The sequence below is a fragment of the Vulpes vulpes genome, chromosome 1 (assembly GCF_048418805.1).
Source record: "Vulpes vulpes isolate BD-2025 chromosome 1, VulVul3, whole genome shotgun sequence".
Taxonomy (NCBI): Eukaryota; Metazoa; Chordata; class Mammalia; order Carnivora; family Canidae; genus Vulpes; species Vulpes vulpes.
The window spans coordinates 141,750,708-141,760,824 of record NC_132780.1 but is presented as its reverse complement, the minus strand read 5'-3'; the positions used below and the strand labels follow the sequence as shown (position 1 = coordinate 141,760,824).

The window sequence follows — 10,117 nt, the reverse complement described above, 5'->3', positions numbered from 1 at the left end:
TTTGTTTGGGTATAATGGGCCATTTAATGTTTTTAACAGCTATTAAAGCAGGACTTTGTAAATGCTAATATGCACAGGAATCACCTGGGGATGTTTTTAAAATGCAGATTCTGGGACAGGCGACTGGGTGGCTCAGTCATTTTGCTGTCTGACTCTTGATTTCCGCTCAGGTCATGATCTCAGGATCCTGGGATGGAGCCCCATGACAGGCTCCACGCTCAGTGAGGAGTCTGCTTGGGATTCTCTCTCTGTCTCCCTTCCTCTCCCCCTCCCCACTCATGTATTCTCTCTCTCTCTCTCTCTCTCCTCAAATAAATAAATATTTTTTTTAATGCAGATTGTGATTCCATAGGTCTGAAGTGGGGCTGGAATTCTCACTTCTAACCAGCTCCCAGGAGATGCTGATGCTGCTGGTCCAGGAACCAGGAGCCAGGAACCTTTATGAAAGCAAATGTTTCATGAGGATAAGTAACAAGGATTAAGAGCAATACATGTTTTTAATCTACATCACACAATTGCAATATCTTAATAACTTGGTGAAGAACTGTTTGTGACACAGCTGAGAATTTTTATTTCTTCCATGTTCCAATTTTTTGTGGTATCTCTTTATTAAGTTTAAAGGAGGTTTGGGGGTGCCTGGCTGGCTTAGTTGGTAGAGCATGTGACTCTCGATCTCAGAGTTGTGGGTTTGAGCCCCACACTGGGCAGAGATTCCTTAAAAATAAAAAAAAAAAATCTAAAAAAAAAAAAAAAGAAAAGAAGAAGGAGGAGGAGGAGGTTTGAGGGAGTAAGATGTTCTTGGATTTGCTTTTTGCTCCAGGAGACATATGTAGAGGGTGGCCCAACAGGGTGAGGAGGGGCCGGGGTAGAAATTTAACACTACTGCTCATGAGAGCAGGCATTTCAAGACAGTCTTATCTCAGCATGCAGCCCAGAAATTCAGAAGCAACCCTCTCATTTCAAAAGTACGCTCTCCTGAGAAGCTTATAAACACCCAATATCCTGCATGGAGAAACACAAATAGAAAAGAGGAAAAACAAAACAAAACAAATGAAAAACCTTCCCCCAAGAGAAATGGAAGCCACACATCTCTGAAGGCCTGAGTTAAGCTTGAAGAAGCATCTGGCCCAGCTGGAAGCAGGTGGCGGAGAGCCCAGCAGAATGAAGATAAGTGAGGGGCTGAGGACAGTTGAAGGGAGCAGAAAACAACCACAAACCCTGAAGAAAACAGTGGGGGGTCATAAAAAAATAACCCTCTCCTCCTAAAAGCAAACAAAGACAAAGGGAGAAAGAAGCAAAAAGAACCAGATGCAAGATTTGCCTGAAAGCCCAGCCAAGGAGGCAGAGCCAGGGAGGTGTGGGGATGAAGGAGCCTATGAGGAGTTCAGGGGAGCAGAGCTGGGGAGCAGACACAGCACCTGCGGAGAAGGGTGGTCAGTGGGGCAGGTGGGCAGGTGCCAACGCCAGAGTGGTGATTAGCAAGCAACGGGAAGCAGGCACCAACCAGCCCTCCACAGTGTTTGGGGACAGTGATTAGAAAGAAGCCTATTTGGGAGTTTCCTTTGTCTCCCTGAGCCACCAGCTGAAGTTGCACAGATGCTCATCTGTTCTGGAGTCTGAGACAACAACACAGATTTCACCAAAACCCTTGGGCTTTTAAAAACAAGAAAAGAGGGGCACCTGGGTGGCTCATATGGTTGGGCATCTGCCTTTGGGTCAGGTCATGATTTCCAGGTCCTGAAATCGAGCCCCATATTGGCTCCTTGCTCAATGGGGCATCTGCTTCTTCCTCTGCCTCCCCATCTGCTTGTGCTCTCTCTCTCTCTCTCTCTCTCAAATAATTTTTTAATCTAAAAAAAATAATAATAAATGAGAAAAGAAAAGGGGTACCTGCCTGGTTGAGTCGGTAGAACATCCAACTCTTGATCCCCAGGTCGTGAGTTCAAGCCCCATGTTGGGTGTGGGGCCTACTCTAAAAATAAAAATAAATAAGAAAAGAAAGCACACTTTGAAAGCTTCCACAAGTTGTTGCAGTTCTTTTCTTTTTCAAAGTCTGTATTTCTTTTCAAAGGATGTTACTCGGCAGTTTGGTTTATTTTTTTCCTCTCTCCAACTAGATTGCCTCATGTTCACACATCAAAGTAGGAAAACATGGCGGGCATATTTTTAAGTCTCTAAATTGTAGCCTTGGAGGGTGGGGAGCATGTGGGCTCTCACTGGTCCCTCTATTTCGAAAAAGTTCTCCTTCCCCTGCAAACTCCAGCCTCCTCCCCTCACCTTCCCCTTGAGCTACTGGCTCCCTGCACTCCCTGGAGCACGGACCAGGCTCTCTGGATGGCCTAGCAGTCTGTCCTAAACAACCTTTCCTCTCTCACCATGGCCCAGGCTCTCCAAGACACTGCCCCCAGTAGGTGAGTTCCAGGAGCCTTCTGACTTTGGGAAAGTCCAGATCTCACTTAAGTAAGACCCACAGGTGCACCTGGACACTGTGCCATCAACGCTGATTTGAAGTTTCATATCTATATTCCTTCAGCTGTTTGCTATGTGCTTCTAATGCCTAGACCTACCTTGGGCTCTCCAGGTAGGAGCTAGACCTGGGCAGGGAGTCTTTCTGTATATGGCCCTCTGATACTTGATCTTTCATGACTGATCACAGAACTGGAGAGAGGGGACTGCAGAATTCATTTGATCTCCAGGGATACTGTCAGGTGTGCTCTTGACCAGGTGTCGGGCACTCTGGTTTTCCTTTTCCATAATCACATTACACAGGAGAAGGGCATGGTCTTTTTTTTAAAAAAAAAGATTTTATTTATTTATTCATGAGAATACACAGAGAGGAGAGAGAGAGAGGCAGAGACACAGGCAGAGAGAGAAGCAGCCTCCATGCAGGGAGCCCGACGCGGGACTCAATCACGGGTCTCCAGGATCATGCCCTAGGCCTGAGGCAGGCGCTAAACCGCTGAGCCCCCCCAGGCTGCCCGAAGAACATGGTCTTTAAAGGTACACATGCAGAAATGTGGCTGACCCGTGTCTGCTCTATCTGTCCAGCACCCACATCTTCTAGGGAGCCTCCATGACCCCCGTCCCTACAGATGTCTCCTTTCTATAAACCTCCAGAGCAGTGGCCAGCAAACCAAAGCTCACAGACCAAACCTGGACTGCCATCTGCTTTTTTAAATAATTTTTTCTTGTAGCACAGACATGCTCATTCATATACTTATTGCCTATGCTGCTTTCATGCTACCATGGCAGACTTGAGTAGCCACAGTGGAGACCAATATGGCCCACAAAGACCAGGGTATGTTCTATTTGGCCCTTTATGGGAAAGATTGTCCAACTCCTGCCATAGAGTATCTTTCTTTACAATTTTACACTTCCTATTTTGTGCTTTTCACCTCTTCAATCAACATTTGAGAACTCTGAAGAACAGGAACTGTGGACAAATGCTTTCCCCCTCTGGTAACAGAAATTCTCTCCCAGCCTCCCCCGAACAATCACGACATCCATTTTTTCACAGAACGAGAAGTCCAGAGGCAGGGCACGGGCAGAGATCAGCCACAGAACCCACAGTTTGCACCTTTCTGCTCTGTCAGCAGCTGTGCCTGCTTCATCCCAATACCATTTCCCCCCAAGGTCTCACAATGGCCGCCAACAGCACCTGGAACAACATGCTGCCTGTTCAGTCAGAAAGGTGGGAGGAGAACTGGCTGCTCTTTCCCAGAAGCCTCAAGCAGGCCTCCCCCCATTGAAACTCATGGGCCCAAATTGGCTCACACCTGCCTGGGCCTGAGCTAACAATCCCTGGCAAGTGGCATGGAATTAGCATGACTGATTTAGGACTGCTTAACCTTCTGGAGTGTAATGGATGCTGGGGAGTCAGTGTCCCTAGAACCAAAATTTTAAAGAATCATCTTGTCACATGGTGCCTAAATAGCTCAGTCAATTGAGCATCCAACTCCTGATTTTGGCTCAGGTCATGATCTTGGGGTCATGGGATCGAGCCCTATGTCCTCCCTTAGCTCAGAGTCTGCTTGTCCCTCTCCCTCCTCCCACTTATACTTTCTCTCTCTCTCTCTAATAAATAAATAAAACCTTTAAAGAATCATCTTGTCACATCTTCACCTCTCAGTATACTATATTTTGAAACATTTCAAAGCAAAAGCCAAATTGGAATTTAATCACTCAGAACGGTGGTGTATTTTGTGAATCACTCGCTCCTCGTGGCATCATTGAAACCATAGTGAGCATCCCTTTAGCACTGTAACCCCAAACATACATAAGCTCTGCCCTCCAAAATTACAGCTAAAAGGACCCAAACACATATTCTCCCTATATTATACATCTTTTTTTTAAGATTTTTATTTATTTATTTATTTGTTTGTTTATTTATTTATTTATTTATTCATGAGAGACACACAGAGAGAGAGGCAGAGACACAGGCAGAGGGAGAAGCAGGCTCCATGCAGGGAGCCCGACGTGGGACTCGATCCTGGGTCTCCAGGATCAGGCCCTGGGCTGAAGGCAGCACAAAATTGCTGAGCCACCCGGGCTGCCCATTTACATTTCTATTCCAAACCAAAAATGTTTAATTCCAATGTGTTCTAGAATTTCTCATTTACTAAACCTCAGAATTCCCCCCACACCAAGACCCTCATTTCTAGAATGCCAAAACAAGAGCCTTCTCCCCCATACCCCCCACACCCCCACATGGCAGCTAATTGGAATTCCAACCATCTCAGGTCATAGGAAAATACTTGATAGCTCTGTGAATGAGATGTTCAGCCTACTTTAACACACTGCTAACCCGCTCAGATTATTTTCCAAAGGTTGCCAGCATGTTATTTCATTCCTAAAGGGAAAGAAATAAAAGAAAAGAAACAAAAATAAAGAAAGAAAACCAATAATTCCTTCCAGAAAAGAGCCAAAAGGGCAACCCCACTGTCACTTTGCCCCCATTGTATAACAACATGAAGAAACAAAGGGATGGCTTTTATTGAACAGTTGCCATGGCTTTAGATATGTGCTGGGAAAATAATGGACAACTATGAAAGCTCTACCCTTTCTATAAAGCCAGAGGCAGGCAAGGCTTTGACCAAGTGCTACCCTCAAGGAACAGCAAGGACCAAAAAATACCAAGCCTAAGGTAAACCAATGGGCAGCCCTTGCCAGAATGTGCTACGTGGTTGCAAAAAATCTACCTACAGGCAGCCATCCCCCATCTTACCACCTTTTAAGGTAGGGGCCACCCTCACACAGGTCTAGGAGAGCTGTATTTCTTCCTTAAAATTGGGTGGAATGGGCATGTGCAGGAAGAGGGGAGCAGAGCTGTGCTCTGGTTACATAGAGTAACACCACATCAGCAGCCGGGCCGGGTGAATTATAGGTTGGTGACCCAACGGTGGTCTTATAGGGAAAGGGCATAAGCTTGCCTCTGAGAGTCATTCCTCCCTCTCCCAGGGAAGCTGTATGTCCACCACCCCCAGCGAGGCTCCACTCCAATGAGGGAGAAGTGTGCTATTAAATGTCACTTTGATATAAGGGCCTCTGTCTAGAAATTCAGTGTTGAATCATGGTGTGCTTGGCTTGAACAATGTTGAGAGGGGCCGCCCGCGTCCCCTGGGTAGGTCAGCCCAGGTCTGGACCCCTATGCAATGATGACATTGCTGCTGACTTGAATCATATGTGTGATTTATTTGTTCAAGCTCCATATTCCAGGCAGGAGTGATTTGTGGGGTTGACAACCTGCAAATTGCAAAGTGGAAAGTTTACGAGGCTGATTTATGGATAAAATGAGGAGCCCCTTCTCTACACAGAAGACAACTAAATGCCTCCTGAAGCAAGATCTTGTTCTTATCAGGCTGGGTGGTAACTCACAAAATCTGACCTGCCCATAAAGAAAGGAGGCAGGAGGACAGAGAGTCACTTAGACTCTTACCAGTAGACAGTGCTCACCATAATTCCCCCAACACTCACCAATATCACAACTCCAGAGTGTCCACATCACTACCTCCATCGCCTACTGCAGCTCTACCATCATGGCTTCTGTCATGCCCATTACCGCTCTCGTCACCACCGGCATTGTCCTCACCTTCACCATGACCCTGCCACCACCATTATCACTCCTATCATGAGCCCACCATGCCCATTGCCAGTAACCCAACTGCTACCATGCAGCCACCTCACTGCTGCCTTCACAATTCCCTCGGCACACTTTTGGAGGGTCATAAGTCATCTTACATTCTCCAGCAGGACTGAGCTGCCAATGGGCCATTCCAAACAGACAAAGCCTAGAAGAAGCAAACCCACTTTTTAGCATCATTATTTGGTGTGTTCACAAGCGTTCACAGGATTCTCCACCCACTCACACTGCTAAGAATCCTGCATTCACAAAAATTATATTATATTTATTACATTCAAGTTGATAGAGTCTCCAGAAAACAAAGGTATACACTCAGTGGGTTTCCCATGTTGCTAAGTGCTTTACTAGCTCTGGGCCCATTGACCTCCCTCAGTTACACATTCCTGGTCCTCTGGGCACCATCTCTTTGCTATTAGCTGGGTCATTAACTCTGTAAGGCCTAATAGTGTCATCAATATACAGAAGCTCTGAGTTGGGAGTTCCTTCTCCTTAGAGGATTACTAAAGTTACACCAAAGTACCCACCCTCATTACCAGCGTCCTTAACACGAATGTCACCAGAACCACCAGAACCACGACCACTACCCTCATCTTTACCATCGTTACCAACATTGACATCACCTGACCACTAGCATCAGCAGGCCAGGTTAAGTATGAAGTTGTACAACACGTTCCACTAGGTACTGAGTAGAGAAATCCAGAATCCTAGTTTCTAGAAGAATGGCCCCTAGGGAGTATTCTTCAGAAAATAGTCTCAGGGGATTACACCATGTATAAGGAGAAGAAAGTTCCACTGTCCATTGAATTTGGGAAATACTGCGTGCTAACAATGCCCAATGTCCTTAAGCATACTGAAGGCTCTGAGATGTTCTCCAGGAGAGGAATCCATGTAAGGCTGTAGGACCCAATATTTCTCAGGAATATTTTACCACTAAATCATCGTTCCCCCGATCTCTATTAATATTACAATGAACTCATGTTCTGTAGGACACGCTCTGAGAAGTGCAGCTCTAAAAGCTTAAAATTGCACAGGCAACAGTGACATCAACACAGATGCACTCACAGGCCACCAGTCTAAATGCTTCTCTGGTGCGTACACTTTAGCACCCAATCACAAAGCCAAATTGGTCACCTTCCCTGGGCCCTGGAAGACAGGGTGGTCATTGTCTCAGCCTGTACAATATTCACTGTGTCCTCTGAGTATCCTATAAGACAAGCATTATTCATGCTATCCTCAGTACATCCATTTTCATCCTCGCAGGTTTGGGGACATCCCATAGCTTTGGATGTGCATTTCCAAGCCATTAACTAAGGAACATTTTACAGACACCTAAGCCTCTAGACAGCCATTCCTGAGGGCAGATCACCCAGCCTCAGAGGCAGGAGGGACCAAGGAGAGTTCACAGTCTAACCCTGAAGGACACAGAAGCCAGAGGAGGGGTGAGTACCCCCCAGGGCCACAGTGGATGCCACCCTGACCCATTTCCTCTGCACAGCAGCAGCCCACAAGCCCCAGTCCAGGAGGGGTCTAGTCTAGGTCCATCATTGGTCCAAGATGAAAGGAGAGAACTGTATCCCCAGAGTAGATTTTGCATAAAGCTAAATGCATTCAACTCAGAGGGTATCCTGAAATGGTCAGTTTTACTCTGGGAGTTAGAATATCCTAAATATGGGTGACATTAGACGGTGGGTATGTTTGTTTCCTGGGGCTGCGATAACAAAGGACCACAAACCGTGTGGCTTAAAACTAGAGAAATGGATCGTCTCGCAGTTCTGGAGGCTCGGTGTCCAAAATCAAGGTGCCCGTAGGGCCCCAGTCCCTCTGAGACTCTGGGTAGACCCTCCCTTGCCTCTCCCCAGCTTCCAGTTGGGGCTGGCAATCCTTGGCCTTCCTAGGTTTGCAGCTGCATCTCTGCCCCTTGCCTTCACATGTCCTTCCCCTGTGTCTTCTTGTTCGCCTTTCCTCTGGGTCCCAATTCTGCCTTTTTATAAAGGCACTGATCACATTGGATTGGGGCCCATTCTACTCCAGCACAATCTCGTCTTAACCAATCAGATCTGCAACAACCCTATTTCCAAATAAGACTGTATTCACAAGTACCAGGGGTCAAGACGTCAACATTATTTTTGTAGGAGACACAATTCAATTCCTAACACTGGTTTTTCTCCTGGTGTCCTCACTGGGCAAAAGAAAAAGCTGGCAAAAAAAAAAAAAAAAGCTGGCAGCTCTTAAGCTGAATCAAGATGTTGTTTGCTTTTTCTCTATTTTTGGGTTTTTGTTGTTGTTTTACAGGTGAGCAAAACCCCATCACCTGGAAGCCACAGTACCCACTCTCCCATCTCTTGACTTCCCATCTCCTTGGCTGCCCTCCTCCCAGCCAAGCCTCATCCCAAAGGCACCTCACAGGAGCAAGGGCTCATGTCAACCTCACTTTTGTCCTCCTTGGAGACCCAAAGAGCCCTAGGACCCCTCACCCTCCCCTGGCACATAGCGTAGAGCAGCCCTCCTCCTTCATCTCCTGCAGGATCCCCTCACCTGAAGAAGAAGTCTCAAGAAGTCTCCACTGCCTGGCCCAATCCCAGGGCGAGAGAGTCACATAGGCAGGGCTGACCCCATTGGCCTTCCTGCAGCAGCCCCACAGGCAGGGCACGTCCACCACCTGGCTCGGCCTCCTGGCTCCAGTTGCCAAATGTAGAAGACAGGTTGCTACTTGAGGCTTCATCAGCCAGGCAAGGAGAGAGCCCCCCTCCTTGTTCGCTCTGGGCCTGTCTGGTCTGACAGTGGCTTTGGCATATAGTAGATACTCAAGAGAAGCTTATGGAATGGAAGAAAATAAAGCTGAATTTCATATTCCCCATTTCCATTTCATTTACTTGGCTCCTTCTGTTCCCCTCAGACCTGGCCAGCTGGCTCACTTTCCCAACACAGGCCCAGTCGATTCCAATTTTCATCTCCTGTATCATGCTATGCTTGCTTGCTCCCTGGAATACCTTTTCCTCTCCTCCATTTAGACAAATTCCAAGCATGTTTCAAAGATCAATAGTCACTACTCCTCCATGACCATACCCGCCTCCAGAATCTTGCAAAGCTCCACACCAGGCATCTGGGATCCAGACATTGTCTGATGCTGCTTGTTATCTGCTTATCAAAACCCACTTCCAAAAAAAAAAAAAAAAAAAAAAAAACACTTTCTCTCCCTGGTGGCATAGAAAACACATTGATGAGTGACTCTAGGAACAAAGATTCTACGTCAAGGTACTCTCCTTCCTCGCAGCTAACATCTTCCTCCATACCTGCTGACTCCTCCTTGACCCTTCCCAAGGCATCCACCCCTAATAAACATCCTGCTCCCCAAACTTCATCTCAGCATCTGCTTCTGATAAACCAACCTGTTACAGAGATGGCAGCAGTTTTCACTTCTGCTCTAAAAGCACTCAGCATCGGGGCACCTGGGTGGCTCAGTGGTTGAGCATCTGCCTTCACCATGATCCTGGGGTCCTGGGATCGATTCCCAGACGGAGAGCCCACTTCTCCCTCTACCTGTGTCTCTGCCTCTCTCTCTGTGTCTCTCATGAATATATAAAATCTTTAAAAAATAATAATAATAAAATAAAAGCGCTCAGCATCGTGCATGACACATAGTAGGTGCTCAGGGACATGGCTTCCCTCCTTGCTTCCTACATGAGGAACTAGTGGAAGGCCCTGGGAAGACAGTAGGAGTTAATCTCCCCAAGTGGGTAAGAAAGCCTTAAGAACATCACATGCCAAGCTCCTGGAAAGACCAAGCAGGCAGGAGGGCCCAAGGCCTCGCAGGGACATGTGATTCAAGAGAGAGAAGTGGATTCAGATGGCCAGGAAGCACGGAGCCTCAGCACGGAGAGCAGCAGCGAGGGTCGAGGGTCAGGGGTTGGGTGAAACTCTAAATGCAGAGGTGACCTCTTCTGGCCCCTCGGGCACTGCTGCCCTGCAGACTTCTGT

General features: G+C 47.1%; 1 non-coding gene across 1 annotated transcript; it reads left to right on the top strand.

Annotated features, from left to right (window-relative positions):
• The first annotated feature begins 634 nt into the window (after positions 1-634).
• On the top strand, positions 635-707 carry TRNAE-CUC (transfer RNA glutamic acid (anticodon CUC)). Its single transcript has one exon. It is a non-coding gene; the product is annotated as a tRNA-Glu (tRNA).
• The last annotated feature ends 9,410 nt before the right edge of the window (positions 708-10,117 follow it).